General features: G+C 42.6%; 1 protein-coding gene across 2 annotated transcripts in view; it reads left to right on the forward strand.

Annotated features, from left to right (window-relative positions):
• The first annotated feature begins 12,664 nt into the window (after positions 1-12,664).
• The window catches only part of ELF2 (E74-like factor 2 (ets domain transcription factor)), a 55,015-nt gene continuing 50,678 nt past the window's right edge, over positions 12,665-17,001 (forward strand). For both annotated transcript variants that reach the window (XM_015411612.1, XM_015411613.1), the window contains exon 1: positions 12,665-12,879. The gene's annotated coding sequence lies outside the window, so the exon portion shown is untranslated. The remainder of the gene's footprint in view (positions 12,880-17,001) is intronic.

Here is a 17,001-nt window from a genome sequence, read left to right on the forward strand (position 1 = left end):
ACCAATCAAAAGGATCAGTCAATTGATCTAACTGATCTAAGCTGAATCTAGATCTTCAGATGTCAAGATGGTCTGCTGTCAACCAATTACTTTGACAGTTAACAGCTGGCAGCTATCATGCTGAAAGGTAACTATCTGCAGGTGATCATTAGGTAAGGTACATTATAACTTGGAATACAAACCAGACAATACTTACAGAATGACAATTCCAAAGAAAATGCAAATACTTAGATACTAAGGACCCACTTTCATGACAGGTTTACCATTTGTTTGGGTTTTTATTCTGGGGGAAAACATATTGAAGGAAATAAATATATCAGAATTGGAGATTGATGGGCAGATGTACTCTTCTGAATTGTGGAATGCTGAGAGTAATTAACTAAAATCCTGCCATCACGCTTCATCCATCTCCTCTCAAGCGTGGAGGTGACCTTACAGCGTCCTCTTCTTTGATGTGGGGGGACTGGCTGGGTAGAGTATTCCCCCTATCCCCAGACCAGACAAATACATTCCAATCTACCATTCCAAATTGCATTACATTCTACTATTCATTACAATATAATAAAAGAGGATATATTGCCCTTCTGTGGAATTGGTGAGAATACAGATGTAAGGACTGAATGAGGTTAGTATATGTACAGTCCAGTTACCTTTATTGGCATGTAACTCCTGCAAACCCATATACAACAAAAAACAACAACAACCACAGCATAGAATAATATCTGCAAAATACAGAAACAAGGAATTACCAAGTAAGTATACCCATCAATTAAATAAAGGGTGAATAGAAATGGCACCAAAAAGAAATTTAGCAACAGTTTCCGTTATCTCTAAGTTTGGATTATCAAGAAGAATAAGGATCTTTAGGCAATCAGGATATTATTCTAGTTGAGCCAAAGTAAAATTTAGAAATTTCAGTCGTAGCGCATGGTAGAAGGGGCACTGAAACAAGACATGGGAAATCGTTTCGATATTATCATTTGTGCATGGGCAACATCTGTCAGAAAAGGGCACACCCTGAAAGCAGCCAGATAATAAGGCCAAAGGTTGAATCTCGCCAAAGAGAGGGCTCTACGGAGTTTGGGGATGTGAAGTTGGTACAGGTAAGAGGCAGCTTGGCCAACTTTAGGAGATATTCCAAAATACAGGGGTGAACAGGTTTTGTTAGCGGCATTATACAGTGAATGTAGCTGTTAGCATATGTAGAAGAAGAAGGAGAGGAGAGGAGATTGGATTTATACCCCGCCCTTCACTACCCAAAGGTGTCTCAGAGCAGTTTACAAGCTCCTTTCCCTCCCCCTCCCCACAACAGGCACCCTATGAGGTAGGTGGGGCTGAGATAGCTCTGACAGAAACTGCTCTTTTTTCAAGAACAGCTCTTATCAGAACTATGGCTTGCCCAAGGTCATCCAGCCAGGTGCAAGTGGAGGAGTGGGGAATCAAACACTGCATAAATTAGTTGGTTCTGGCGCCATCCTCCCTGAGCTAAGACAAAAATGTGTGAGCCAGAGGCTAAAAAACTGTGAGCTAGCTCACACTAACTCAGCTTAGAGGGAACACTGGTTGCAACTCAGCAATTTCCCTTTCTAGTCTCTTCCTGAAGTTCCTTTGTAATAAAACAGCTACTTTGAGGTCACCCATTGAATGCCCTGGAAGGCTGAAGTGTTCTCCTACAGATTTCTCAGACATATGATTCTTGATGTCAGATTTGTGTCCATGTATCCTTTGGAGTAGGGTTTGACTTGTTTGCCCTATGTAGAGAACCGAAGGGCACTGTTGGCATTTAATGGCATATACAATGTTATGAGCAAGTGAATGAGCCTGAGATGGTGTATTTGATGTTGTTAGGTCCAGTGATCACGTCTGGGTGTATGTGGCAGCAAAGTTGGCATGTGGGTTTATTGCAAGCTCCAGTACTAGTGTCCATGTTAGATATTGTATTATTTTGGGTGATTGGTTGTTTAAGATTGGGGGGCTGTCTGTGTGCAAGAAAAGGTTTGCCCCACAGTGCTTGTGAAAGAAAATCGTCATTATTCAGTAGAGGTTGTAAGTAGTTGATGATGCATTGAACTGTTTTAAGTTGAGAGCTGTATGTAACCACTAGTGGTGTTCTGTTATTGTCTCTTTTGGGACTGTCGTGTAACAGGCCTTCTCTGAGTATCGTTCTGGCTTTGTTGATCTGTTTCCTGACTTCATGTGGTGGATATTTTAGTACTAAAAAAGTTTGTTGTAGATCCCTCAGGTGAGAATCTCTGTTTGTAGGACTGGAACAGATACAGTTGTAGCATAGAGCCTGGCGGTAGACAATAGATTATTTGGTATGTTTAGGATGGTAGCTGGATGCATGTAGATATGTTTGTCGATCAGTAGGTTTCCAGTATAAGGTGGTGTCTATGCATCCATCATGTATTTGTACAGTAGTGTCCAGAAAATGTATTTTTTGCATAGCTTGGTTTATTGTCAGATTGATGGTGGGGTGAAAATTGTTGAACACCTGGTGGAATTTGTCCAGGGCCTCTTTACCATATGTTCAGACAATAAAGATGCCATCAGTGTAATGCAGGTATGGGAGAGGTGTGAGTGGGCAGGAGTTTAGGAAGCGCTGCTCCAAGTCAATCATGAAGATGTTAGCATACTGTGGTGCCATGTCAGTGCCCATGGCTGTACCATTAATCTGAAGGTACAAGTTGTTACCAAATTTGAAGTAGTTATGGGTGAGAACAAAATGAAAGACTTTGGTGGCAAGGTCAGCTGTGGTGTTGTCAGAAATCATGTTTCTTATGGCTTGTAATCCATTTTTATATGGAATGTTAGTGTACAGAGATTCCACATCCATGGTGGTCAAAATAGTATTCTCTGGAAGGCTATTCAAAAATTTATTTTCCTCAGGAAATCTGTGGTGTTGCGCACATAATCAGGGGCATTAATGGCACACAGTCTTAGAATAGAGTCCCTGTATCCAGATGCTCCCATGGTGAGAGTGCCTATGCCTGGGTTGCCAGTTTTGTGTAGAAGGTAAAAGGTATCTGGTCAAGGTTCCTGTGGCATGTCTGAAAAGATTTTTTCCTGTATGTGTAGGGGTAATTCCTTCATGATCTTATTTAGTTCTTTTTTGTGTTCCTGTGTGGGACCTGAGGATACTGGTTTGTAAAAAGTAGTATTTGTAAGTTGCCTTTGAGCCTCCTGTATGTAGTCTGATCTATCCATGATGACAATGGCTCCACCTTTGTCTGCTTCTTTAATTATACTATCTGGATTGTGCCTGAGACGATCTACGGCCTTCCTCTCAGCATGGTTGAGATTCTGTTGTATGCAATGGTGTTCGTTGATCACATTGGGTTAGACTCTATGGTGAAAACATTCAATGTAGAAATCCAGTGTGATATTCTGACCATCAGAAGGGGTCCATGTGGAGTCTCTTTTTTTGTAGTGTTGTTTTGGTGGCAGTTGGTGATTAGTATCTTGTTCATTGGGAGGCTGGAGGGATGGTAGCTGTTCTCCAGTAGATAGTGTGATGGTATGTTGTGAAGATGTTGTCTGTTCTTTCTTGCCCTGTTCCTGGGTATGTTGAAAGTACTCCTTGAGGTGTAAACGGCAGGAAAAGGCTTCTACGTCTTTGCATAATTGAATAGTCTGTGTGGATTCAGTGGGGCAAAATGACAGTCCATGTGAAAGAACTGATTCCTCTGCTGGCTGAGTTTGTGCTGTGACAGGTTGACAATATTGGAGTTCTTGTTGCTTTGGTTAGTAGCACGCAGGTTAGAGAGTTTTTTCTCTTCCTCTTGCAGATTAGAGTTTTTTCTCTTTCTGTTTCTTCAGCAAATCCAATTGAGAGTGGTAGATGGTTTGTTTTTTCTTGTGGAAATTTTGCCAATAGGTTGATTCCTTATATAAATGTCCAGTTCAGAGACTTTCTCCTTGATCAGCTTCTGTTTGTACTACAGGATACTGATCCGATGTTTGAGTAGAGAATGTGTGACATAGATTTTCTGCATAGTTTGTAAAGGATTCCTAATTCTCAGTCCCTTGGGTATAATGTCCAAGTTTTTGCACTGTGTAAGAAAAGAAGTATCAGTCTGTATCTGTGCAAGGTTCTTTGTGAGGTTGATGGATTTCCATCCCAAGTGGCTTAATGTGGTGCCTTCCATAAAGATAGATTCAGGTGTGTACCTGTGTTGGTCTGAAGTAGCAGACAGCTGACTCAGACTATTTTACATTATGGATACCACCATATACCTGAATATTATACTTGCATATTACAAACTTGTCAAGATTTTGTATGTCCTTTGAGTTCAGAACAACTCAAAGGAAGAGGGGAAAGATCTGTATCTTTCTATGGTCAAACTTGTTCCAGATAATGTTGCCAAACTCCAGGTTGAATCTGGAGATCCCCCAGAAGAAGAAGAGATTGGATTTATACCCCGTTCTTCACTTGGAGTCTCAGAGCGGCTTACAAACTCCTTTCCCTTCCCCTCCCCACAACAGACACCCTGTGAAGTAGGTGGGGCTGAGAGAGCTCTGACAGAACTATGGCTTGCCAAAGGTCATCCAGCAGCTGCAAGTGGGGAATCAAATCCGGTTCTCCCAGAGTAGAGTCCACGCACTTAACCACTACACCAAACTGGCTTCCAGAATTAAAACTGAATTCCAGACGACAGAGGTCAGTTCCTCTGGAGAAAACTGCCGCTTTGGACTCTATATACCCTGCCAAGGTTCCTCCTCTCCAGACACCAGAGATCCCAATCGCCATCCCTAAATCTCAGAAATTTCACAGCATAACTTTGGAGAGTGGACTCTATATACCCTGCCAAGGTATCTCCTCTCCAGACACCAGAGATCCCAATCTCTATCCCTAAATCTCAGAAATTTCACAGCATAGAGCTGATACCCCTAGTTTCTAGCCAGCTGTATACACTGAAGAGAGAACAAAATGAAACTGGAAGTCAGAGAAATAAGCTGAGGTCCGTTCCAAAGGACAGTCCATACAGATAAAGCAAGGCTGGAGAAAGAAGCAGGTAGTGGGATTAGTAGAGTCAAGGAATGGCTTCTGGTGTGTGTGGGGGGGTTAAAAACAGAGGCAAAGTCTGAAATTCAGAGTAAGTTTTTTGTAGTGCAGTCAGCTTTCTGTTGCAGTGGCATATATCAAACAGAAGAGGGCACTAGGTCAAAGACAGTAAGGTTGACAGGGAAAGCCATGCTGCTAACAAGAGATAACAGAGGAATGTATCATGTATTTTTTTCCAGTGGTGGTGCAATTAAGCACACCTTAAACTGCAACACCCAGTGTTTCTTCTTCAAAGCACATTGGTTTTATTTGCACCACTAATGGCTGGTGGTAATTTCTGATGTCTGATTTATTAGATAAATGTGCAGTGTTCTAGTTTTCTAGATGCAAACTGTATTGATGTTGCCCAGCCATAAATCACCAGTTTCTCTCTTTCTGCACTTGTCATAGATTGATGTAAAATTTGTTAAATGGGGGTAAACTTTATAAACCATTTGAAGTGTTTAATCTCTACTTCTAACAATGAAGGTAAGATTTTGATAGAATAATTATAGCGACTGAGATTAATTATTCCCTGAATTGTTCACCTAATATAATGACAAGTGCTTTTAGTTTAAACCAATTCAGGCCTTGCTTACTGGTAACTTCCCCCCCCTCCCTAATGATTTCACTTCAGCATCTGTTGTCCACTGTCTTATTCTCATCACAACATTTATTGTTTGCAGAAGTATGGAAGTCCCTAAAGCATGCACACTTAATGACACACATCTAATTGCCTACTCTTTGCTTACATTTGTTACCCTTTCACTTAAGGGATATAGCTGAAAAACAAGCCAACAGATTGTATGTTCCTAGTCAAAATGGAAGGCTTTTCATCCAGTGGGTTCATGTAACCACATTTCTCTAGCTATGAAAGAGAGCCAGTAGTGGTTAAGAGTGGCAGATTCTAATCTGGAGAAACAGGTTTGATTTCCCCACTCCTCCACATGTAGCCAGCTGGATGACCTTGGGTCAGTGACAGCTCTGTCAGAGCTCTCTCACCCCCCCCCCCCAGTCTAGTTTGCCACAAAAGAACTAGAACTTAAAGCTGCCAGACAATCTGTGGATTTCCTGGCTATATTACATACACTGCTGTACAATAATTAATTCTAGTTATGAAACATGTTTTTCAGATTGGTCTAGAGAAAGGGAAGGTATTACAAAAATAATTTGAATGAGGAACTAATGTTAGCATTATTTCTTTATTTAGAATATTTCTGTGCCTCATCCTCAGAGTCTTGCTCAAGGCAGCTTACAAGTAAAAACCACAGTATAAAATGCAAACCATTAAAAACACAAGCAGCACAAAAATTATATACAAAACACAGCAAACCATTAAAAAGCTGATGAAATGTTAATTAAAAGCCTGCATATAAAGATGTATTTTAGCCTGACCCCTAAAAGAGAGTAAAGTAGGTGCCAGGCAAGCCTCAGGGGGAGGGTGTTCCAAAGGCAAGATGCTACCACGGAAAATGCCCTGTCTCTAGTTGCTGCTCACCTCATCTGTGAAAATTTGGGCACAGAGAGCAGGATTTGAGAGGCAGATCTTAACTGGAGGGCTGGACAGTATGGGAGGAGATGGTCCTTCCATATATAATAGTTCTGACATTCACAATGAAAAAAACAGGAATAGTGAAAGACTCTTGCCCCCACACACTGATGAGATACAACAACCCCCTCCAGACCTTCTGTGAAATTAATAGGAGGAAATTTCAGCTTTTTTCATCCTTGAATGACAAGTTGTATCTATCAAAATGTCTTGTTCCATGCAATTACTAAAGCCACAACACACCTGCACAGCTCTGCAACTTCTCTGTCACTTCTCTGTTTAAAAGGTTTAACTACCATCAGAGTTGTTTGGAGGGAAAGGTGACCTTATGTTCAAAGATCAGGAAGTATTTGGCTGCATTCCGCTAATCATTTTCAGAATTACAAACCTTTAGCATTTTTCATTTTTTAGTTTGGACTTAGGCAAGCAGAAAATACATGAAGGGCAAAGAAGTAGACTTGTTGAGAAGGCTGAGGAAGGCCACTAGTAAAAACGTAACAGAGGGTACCTGTGGGAGGCAGACAGCTTAGTATGAACATGATCAGCGAGAAGTCTGCCAGATAAGAAGAGATATTCAGGGTCTGAAAGTCCATTCCTCAAGTCAGGCTGTTATAAAAACAGAGTCAGGTCCAAAATACAGCAGTGGTTTGAGTCCAGAAGTAAGGGCAGAAGGTAAGCTCCCGGAAGAGATCAGGGCCCTGCGGGAACTTATACAGTTCTGCAGGGCCTGTAAAACGGAGCTCTTCCACCAGGCCTTCAATCACGGAGCTGCCACCAACAGCTGAAGGACAGAGAGACCGTTCCCCTGGTGTCACTAACAACAGCAGCCTGTGCCAACCGCCTGAAGGAAAGACCATGAGCTGACTGCGAGAAGGGTCCATGGAGTAGCGACAGCTATCGCCAAACAGCATAAGGATTAAGGATTACTAACATTATATTATATTAGATTGTTTTAGTGAGTTTTTAAACTGTAAACTTTTAAACTGTAAATTACGTATTCTATTTTTGTAAGCCACCCTGAGCCGGCCTCGACTGGGAGGGTGGGGTATAAATTCAATAAATAAATAGACGAATGAATAAAAAAATAAACTTGTGTAGGTGGTTTTGGCTCTACATGACTAAATATTTGTTACCAAATTAGGACCCACCCTGGATGCCTGACCTCATAGCATTAAATAAACTGCTCATAGCTGTAACTACTGTATTGGAGGAAAGTGGATGAGGGAGCAATGGGACAAAAGGCCCAGCAGTTACACTGAGTGTATTTAGACAGGGTTGTTAATTGACTTGAAAAAGTATCCTGCTTTGCACCAGTCCCTTTAACAGCAATGCATTTAACATGTTACCAGATAAATTGTTCATATCATAAACATTATTTATCGTTAACATTGTTCAAAAAGGTATCAGCCTTTGGCTTAGGTATCAGCTCAAGGCAAGAACCCAGTAATTCTAACCACAGCAGCAACCTCAAATAGATTGGTTATAAAGGGTATTCTATATGTTTGATCCAAGTATCTATAAAGCTGCAATCATACCCCATTGAATTCAGTGAATATGGCCACAGTTACCCATGCTTCTGGTGTAAATGGTACTGAAGTCATTGTTCCTGAGCTTTATTTAGGTAGCGGAATGGTCAGGGGCCTGCCTACCTGAGGGACTGCCTTTCCCCGTACGTTCCCTCGAGAGCACTGCGGTCTGGAACACAACACTTGCCTGGACCCCCCGGGCCTAGGGATGCCAGGTTGGCGGTAACTAGGACCAGGGCGTTCTTCCTGGTGGTGCCAACGCTGTGGAATGAGCTCCCCAACGAGATTAGAGCTCTACGGGACCATCAGCAGTTCCGTAGAGCCATAAAAACGGAGCTGTTTCGCCAAGTGTTCCAATAAAAACTGACTGCTCCGGTGGGGCCGCACTAGCACTTTATTATAGGATGTCGCTATATTTATTTACTTAGTCTTATTGTATTTAATGAAATTGTATGAATTGCATTTTATATTTTGTATTTGCTGGTTTTAAACTGTATGTTGGTTTTAAATTGCTTGTAAGTCGCCCTGAGCCGCTTCGGAGGGAGGGCGGGGTAAGATTCTCGAAGAGGCATGTGAGGGATACAATCCTTTTTTTTTATATATAAATTTATTTTCCATATTTTCACCTTTACATTGTATTTTATCCATACAATTATAGTTTCCTTATTTTATACATCTCTAGTAAGGGATACAATCCTGAAAGGATTATCTGGAGCACCCCTGAAAGTGGGGGAGAATACCATCAGAACGTTGAAAGACATTCCATTTGTTAAGTAGTCCCACCACTACAGACTCTGTGGCCCTAGTTAGGTAGTCCCACCCCTACAGACTCTGTGGCCCTAGTTAGGGAAAAATTGTGTGACTAGCACCACTTGTAAGCCGCTCAGAGACCCCCTGAGAAAGAGGGTTCGAGCAGGATATAAAGTCGAAAGTTAAATAAATAAATAAAATAAATAAAATTTGAGATAAGACAAAGGAGAAAGAAATATAGAAGGCGTAACCTTCAAAATCAAGGATAAAAAAGAAAAGATTGACTCTGTACAGAAAGCACGGGATTTTTTAAGAGTCCAGTTGGGAGGGCCAGGGAAAGAAGGAGAAAAGGGGGAGGACAATAAACCCCCCCCCCGGGGGCTTTAAAAAAAAAAGATCAGAGGCCCTGGCATACTGTACTGTTGGCATAAAACAAACACACTGCTGAAATGGCTTATAGGCATGCATTTTGCATACAAGGTCAAACACATCAGTTGGGCCCTGTGGTAAGGACTGCTAGGTCACTGCCTAGAGACAGTGCCTGATCATATATCCTTCAATGAACACAGGAAGCTACTTCTACCTGGTAGACTATGTACTGTCACAGGTTTTCCAAGGTCTCAGGGAAAGAAAGGGTTCCCCCCCACCAGCATCTGCTACTTGAGATTTTTTTAGTTGGAAATGCCAAGGCTTGAACCTAGCAGGTGCTTACCACTGCGTCATGTACCTCCCCCCTCACTGAGTCACTAAGACAGGCTGCAAGTTATACGTGTTTAATAGGACTCTCTTCAACAGACCACTGATTACAAAAACTAAACCATCAGGAGAGTAATTTAAAGAGAAGAGAATCAAGGTCCTGGGACTCTTAGATTATAAACAGCTATTTATAAGGGAATAGTAATTCAGTGACTTTCCCAGATTTTTAAAGTATTTTTAGGGGCCAGGATCTTTTTTTTTTTAAACACCTAGGTTTAACCTTGCAACTTTATGGTGGGTACAGAAACAGGCCAGACCGTAACATTCAGGACTATATCCAGCAAATCTACATTTAAGAGGAAGCCGAGATGCCAATAACAATAAGCATGGTAGAAAGTGCTGTCAAATCACAGCTGATCTACGGCAACTCTATAGGTTTTTCTTTTTGCAAAGAAGTTTCTTTTTTTTCTTTCTTTTCTTTTTTTGTTTCTTTTCTTTTTCTTCTTCTTCTCCTTTTTTTGCATTTTATCACCTATATCCTAAAGGGAAGGGAACATGGGGTAAACACTATATCTAAAACAAAAGATAAGACAAGGATCATGATCTAAATGTTACAATGTATATATAACAATCCTACAATAACAAAGATCAATTTATCAAAATTCAGGTTAATGCTAGCTTAATCTTAATACTAGTCTCTGGTGTTTTATAATCATTTATATTCTGTTGAAATATCCGTTTATCTTATACGTTTCTTCTTGTTGTACTTCAGATTCTTTTTAGGTATTTTAGGTGCAGCTACCCCTTTCTCAGAGTCAGAAGTTTCCGGGGTACTGCTAGAGCTACTCGAGGTGTCTTCTGTTCCTCCATCACTGGTTCCCTCTTCTTCAATATTGTCCACAGGTTTTTTGTCATCTTTATTCAGGCTTTCTTTGGCTTGGACAGAGTCAATTTTATTCTTCTTATCTTTATAGTTGAATACAAGTCCCTCTGGAAAAATCCATCAATAAGCGATTGAGTTGTTGTGGAGGAAGAAGGTTAAATCCTTGTATTGCCACCTTCGCTTCCGCATCTCGAATGGAATGTCCTGTAAAATTTTAATTTCTTCATCTTTAACCTTCAGAACTTTTCCAGATGTGGCTTTCAAAACATTTTCTCTGGTAGATCTCTTAGAGAATTTCACGTATATTTCTCCAGGCAGTTTATTTTTCTTTATAAAATCTGGATAGGTTCGATAAGCCAAGTCCATATCATTTTGCAACGCCTCTTGCTTAAGATCTGTCATTGGTGCTAACGCTTCATTTAAAATTACTTTTAAATGTTCTCCTTTTTGCTCAGGAACACCTTGAAAGTGTAAGATACATTGATCTTTCAATTTGGGGCAACTCTATAGGCTTTTCAAGGCAAGAGACGTTCAGAGGTAGGTTGGCAATATTCATAGAAAAAGGGAAAAAGTTATGTGTGTGTCGTAGTGATTAATACTGGACTAGGCTACGGAAAACCCAGGCTCAAATCCCGAGTCTACTGTGGAAGCTTGCTGGGTGACCTCAGGCCAGTCACTGTCTTTCAACCTCACCTACCTTATAGGGTTGTTGTTGCCAACAGGCCTTATTGTTTTAATAGTAGCTTCATGTGTGGAAATTGTCAGCTGATGCTTTTCATGACATGAAAGTAAATAAACATCCCATTAAGCTTATATTATACAGAGAGGACATTTCCCCCCAAGCCTGTTTGTAATCCTACTCCACAGGGTTATTGTAAATACAAAATGTGAGGGTAGGAAGGTGAGAACCATGTATGTCCTCAACACTTTACTGAAAAATCAGCTACTTTTGTTATAGTACAGCATTGCCACTCTGCAGAGAGAATGAGAAGTTTACTTCCTATGTATCTCAACAGTCTGCTTTTTCTACTAAACTATAGAAAATACATATCCAGATACCTTTCATTTTCTCTTCCCTGTAGCCTCTCTCCTTTTCCTGCTTTCTTCTCTACTTTTTATCCAGCAGACAAACTACCTTTATCTATTCCTTTCTTCAACTTTCTTTCCCTTTTGCTCCCACCAGCCTGCCTGGGAAAACAGCGAGGAACCTGCATGGATTTGCAGGTGCACACCTCACGTTCCCCTGTATCTTCCTCCCTATGCTATTTCCTTCTCAGGACCTCATCTTTTCCTTCTCTTCTTCCTTCCTTCCTTCCTTCCCACCCACCCACCTTCCTTCCATATGCCCCCATCTTCAGCTATATTATTATTTTTATATACTGTGTTTTCCCACAGTGGTGACCTCATGCACTTTATATCATTCTCTTCTCCTCTTTTTTATCCTCACAACAACTCTGTAAGATGTAACTGGCTCAAGATCACCCACAGAGTTTCCACAGCAGAGTGGTGATTTGAACCTAGGTCTTCCAGATCCTGTTGTGATACGCTTAACCATTCTAACACACTGAGTTTTGTGGAGTGGCTGCTGTTAAATACTAGAAAGCAGCTCGAGCTGAGTGAGTCAAGCAAGTTGTATGGCAGCAAGTCGACCGGTGGTTCCTGACGGGTTGGCCCCAAGAAGTCCCATCTTAGAGATCAAAGCAACCCTAGAAAAGGTGGTATGCCCCCCCTCCCTCTACTGACAGAAACCAAGGCGTGAAAACTGGCAACACTGTATGATTGCCTGGCAATGGTCACTGAGAGCACCGCTTCTGAAAGCTACAGGCACTGATCCTATTATTTGAGTTTTTTGATCCCTCCCCCAGTGTATTTTTATATATATTTCAGATTTTTCTACAAACCCAGGGCACTTTGTAGGCTTGTGGAAAGACTGGACGTTTTGAGAATTAGATAAACTGGTACCTTTCTCTCCCCCGCCCTCCGCCCTCTTTACCTCCTCAGCAGTCGGCAATGAAAGTAAAGGCAGAGCCATCGCCGCTTTCCTTTACGAATGGGCATGTGCGAGCCTTGCGCACAAGCCTACGAGGCAAGGGCGCTTCAGGTGCGTGAGCATGTGCAGAAGCAGAGGGTGAAGGCCGGTCTCGCGCGGGCTGCCCTGAGCGGGTGGGCGAGTGAGGCGAGCAGCCTTGGCTATCGCACGGGCCCAGCTTGTTCTTCCACTCCCTCCCCCCTTCTCCACCTCCCCCCTTGTCTCCTCCCCCAGAGTTGGGAGGCTGCTCTTAACGAGGAGCGCCCCCTTCCCCCCCTCCTCCTCCCCATGAGCGGCTTCTCTGCTGGTTGTGCCTGCTGCTGCCGGCTGTTTTTCCTCCTGCCGCTGCCCGGCCTGAGATGAGAGGACAGACGTGACGCTTCCCTTTGACATATAAACAAGGTAAGGGAGGGGGGAACGGGGGGGGGGAGGTTGTCTTGCGCCGTTGCCTGCGCGGTGTCGTCGGAGGCGACAGTGAGCTTTTTTGGCCCGCAGAGAAATGGCAGCGGCCGCTCAGGGGTTGAACCCGGCCTCAGCAGTGGTGGCCGCCGAGGCTGAGGTGGACGAGCCCTCGCCTCGCTCTCTCTCCCCCCCCCCCCCAAGGAGGGGAGTGTGGATGTGTTCGCAGCGACGAGGCCAAACGTTCTCCCTTGGTTGGGGGCCGCCTCATCAGGCGGATGTTTGGCCCCCACCACTGCCCTGGATCTCTCCCCCCCCCTTTATTTTTTTGTCTTTTGAAAAACTATGTTCGGCATCTGAGCACTGGCTGGCCCTAAAAGGATCTCACTCCTCCCTGCCCCCGAGGGTCTGGAGGGTATTTCCGTTGTGGGGAGTGGGAAATCGTGTTCTTTCCCCCATCTCTGTTTCTCTATAGGTTTATGTCTGCGTCCCCTATGGAGGACTGGTCGAAAGGATCCCGGGTCATAAAGTGGTTTTGGAAAGTCCCTGAATCCCCGTAACTGTGATTCCCCCCCCCCCCTCCTCTTGGTTAAACGGTTGTGCAATTTTTTGCGGGTGCGTGTGTGCACAGCGAAGGAAACGAGAACGGGCAAGGAAACCATCTGTGAGATGGTTGACCGTGCTGACTAGGCGAAGGCTGCTCTGTCAGGTTTTTGTTTGGTCGTGTCATCTGAATATTTGTGGGGTACTCGAGTCATTGTAGAGGAACCGAGGGGGGTGGGGGGAGATGTGAAAATGTCAGCGCAGCTCCCTCTTGTCCCCATCATTGCTGGCTTGGCTTTGTTGACGATAGCGGGAAGGGAGGGGAACATAAGTGGGGTAATCGAGGCCATCGCCGCTGCCTGGAAGTGAGGCGGCTTCAGTCCGTCCCCTGTCAAATGAGATGACTGCATTTTCAAGCCAAGCCATTTCCCTTCTCTTTCTCTCCCCCACCCCTTTACTTTCAGTTTCTCGTGTATATATGGCCTCCCTTCCTGGATGAGACTTGCATATGTAAATCCTTGGTAGAGTGTCGGATAAGCTGTTATCGGGGAGCGTTCCTCTGTGTGTGCAAAAGATAGCCCTCCCCCCTCCACTTTTAATGACAAAACAACAACAATCCAGTACCCGGCGTGGCTTACAAATATTTTCCACGTCTACGAAGAACGGATGTGGATCACTGCCCTCTTCACGTGACTTTTTTTTTCAAGGAGGAGAGTTGTAAATGCGCCTTGACATGTTCTTGTTGCTGTTGGGGGGTTCTCTGTGTTAGTCCAGTAAGATTAAACGACTGCTGTAGCTTGCAGTGTTTTCTTCTACTCTTCGTTGGTCATGAGACTTGAATGAGATTCCCACTTCTAATTGAGCGCAGGAAGTAAAGGGAATGGTCATATGATGATTCAATTCTAGAAAGGGAAGGCAGATTGGCTTCTCCTATCACCGCACTTCTCTTAAGCTGTCATTATTCTAGGGAGATATTTGACCACTGTATTCACGTGAGCAGAATAGTAGGCCTATGTCTATGCACATTCCAAAAATCATAATGTATTTCTATGTTACAAAGAAGAAAAAGCAGGTTTAAGCTAGCTACCACTACAGGAGTTGAAACTCACAGGAACTATTCAATATTTAATAAAGAAGAAAAAAAATGATGCAAATTTCCCAGTGTTAAGTTTGGGTGTTTAAGGTGACATTGGTGATCTATATGGCTTATTTTTGCAAGTTTTACTTGAGCATGAAGCAGGAACGAGGTGTGCTAGGTCAGAATATTCAACTAAATTCTGTGTCAACTCATGTTTAGAAGTGAAATAGAATACTTTGGTGAGACAAACAATAGAAGGATTGTGGCTAGTACAGACAATGCCCTGTACAGAGACATGGGAGTGTCATCATGCTTGTCTGCCTTTCTGTTGCCCTTGCACCTTTGTCACCAGCAAACCCATTTTCAGGGGTTTAGAAATAGCTCAGGAAACTGTCCCTTTCCCAAAATGCAACCAGTATTGCTGTGATGTCTATATATTATTGTGAGAATATCAGCTTTCAGGTAATGTCTGTTGATGAAATACTAGTTCACCACTCTTGCCCACACAATTTTGTGACTGTCTTGAAATTATTTTTTATGAGAATAGCATATCTAGGGTTTTGCAGTGAATTGCTTTAGTAGGCCTGCATTATAAGACTGAAAAACAAAACTTTACACATGTAGATATTTAATTATGTACAAGGATGTTTGAATATTGTTTATATTAAGCTGTAATAAATAATGCAGATTGATTTTAAAATTTTATATGCAGATTAAGTCTGGTACCGGCATATATGTTGTGATTGTTTGCTTTGTATGAGACTGGCTTTACTGTCTTGCTTGGTCGTTCCATAAAAACTATTCAATCTAAATGAAGATGAGCTGATTGAAATATAAAATTAAAATTCTATAGTGTAACCCCCCCCGAAACAAACCCTTCTTCAATAATTTGTGGTAGAAAATGGATGTAAAACAAGGTTGCATTGTTTGTGACTGTTTATGACCCTTTGCGGCCTTTTCCTTGTCTTCATTCTACTGCTATTGTAGTGGTTCATTTGGTGACTGGTCACTGCTCAGGTACAAGTCTAGGTGATTTGGATACATTCTATAGGTCTTTTGTTAGTCTGCTTCTGGTCTAGTGTGCTTTCTCTGGTATAGAGAGGCAAAATATCTATGAATTTTAAACGAATAAAAAAACTTTTCTTCTGACTTCTTTGGGAAAGAACTGAAACTTTTGGGGAAAACAATATACAAGTAGTAGTGACAAAAATCAAAATCTTAAATTACCACTTTAGGTCCATGAAACGAAACATTGGAATTTACCTGTAGGTTTCTTCTCTTCAGTGGGGCGAAGTCATCCAAACTGGTTAGGTCACGCCTCCTCTCGCTCCAGGCAGGGCTATGCAAATTTGTGTAGACTGTATTGGCTCAGAGTGAGGCTGACCCTCCAGTCTTAGTATAGCCCAGCTCTATAACAGATTTTATGTCCAACTAGATTTTATTCTGTTTTATTTTATTTTGGGTGGGATGTGAATGACTTCGCCCCACTGAAGAGAAGAAACCTTCAGGTAAGTTCCAATGTTTAATTCTCCTTCAGTGGGGGAAGTCATCCAAACTGGTTATATGCCCAAACTACAACCTGAGTGGGATCCTCATTCTTTTTTTAATCTGTTCTATTGCTATGCTGCACACCTATCTACCAGATGAAACTTCTGCTGATTTTAACTGGTCCCACCTATAGTGTCTCACACAGGTATAAAAGATGGACCAGCATGTGACTCTAACAATTTCTTCCACTAGAACACTGGTGGAAAAGGTCACTATGTTACTGCAGATCTGGTGTAGTGGGCCGTAACATCCTTTGGAGGTCCTAGGCCTTGCACTTCATATGTCTCTCAGATATATGGCTTGAGACCTTTTTACCTAAAGGCTGAGCTGTGAGACACAGACAGAAAATCCTTTAGTCTAATCTGCACCATCCTATGAAGGAGGCACACAGAGCTCTGAGTACGTCTAGTTTGTGACAGACTCTCTCGTTGGGGTAACATGGTATACGACAAAAAGATGGTAGTATCAACTCTTGGTTAATGTGATAAAGGAAAAAAACTTTGGCACAATGGAAAGATCCCTCCTGAGTACCACCGAGATCTTGTGAAATATACACAATTCTGTCCTGGACAATAAAGCCCCTGATGTTGCCGGTGCTAGTGTCCTTATCGGTGAGATCAGCCACTGCTTGGCCAGGTACTCTTAGCCACGGAAAAGCCAACCTGATTCCTGGTTGCATACACACAGGGCTGGGGGAGGCCCAGGCCAGACTAAAGGCCTAAAGAAGGAAGGCAAAAAAAGAGCAGGAAAATCCCTGAGCAGCCACCCTATTGGAATTTCCCTAAACTGCCGAAACTGGGGAAGGCCTAAGAGAAGGCTGGGGGGGGCCCCCTGCTCTGCTGCATTTGCTTGGATCAACCCTTTGTTCACCTTGGGGGTCCTCATCCCACTGCCCCTATGTCTTTTTATTTAATAATCTCTTTATTGGGTTTTCCAAAACAATCAATCAAACAAAG

Source organism: Gekko japonicus, unplaced genomic scaffold, assembly GCF_001447785.1.
Source record: "Gekko japonicus isolate JY-2015 unplaced genomic scaffold, Gekko_japonicus_V1.1 scaffold11, whole genome shotgun sequence".
Taxonomy (NCBI): Eukaryota; Metazoa; Chordata; class Lepidosauria; order Squamata; family Gekkonidae; genus Gekko; species Gekko japonicus.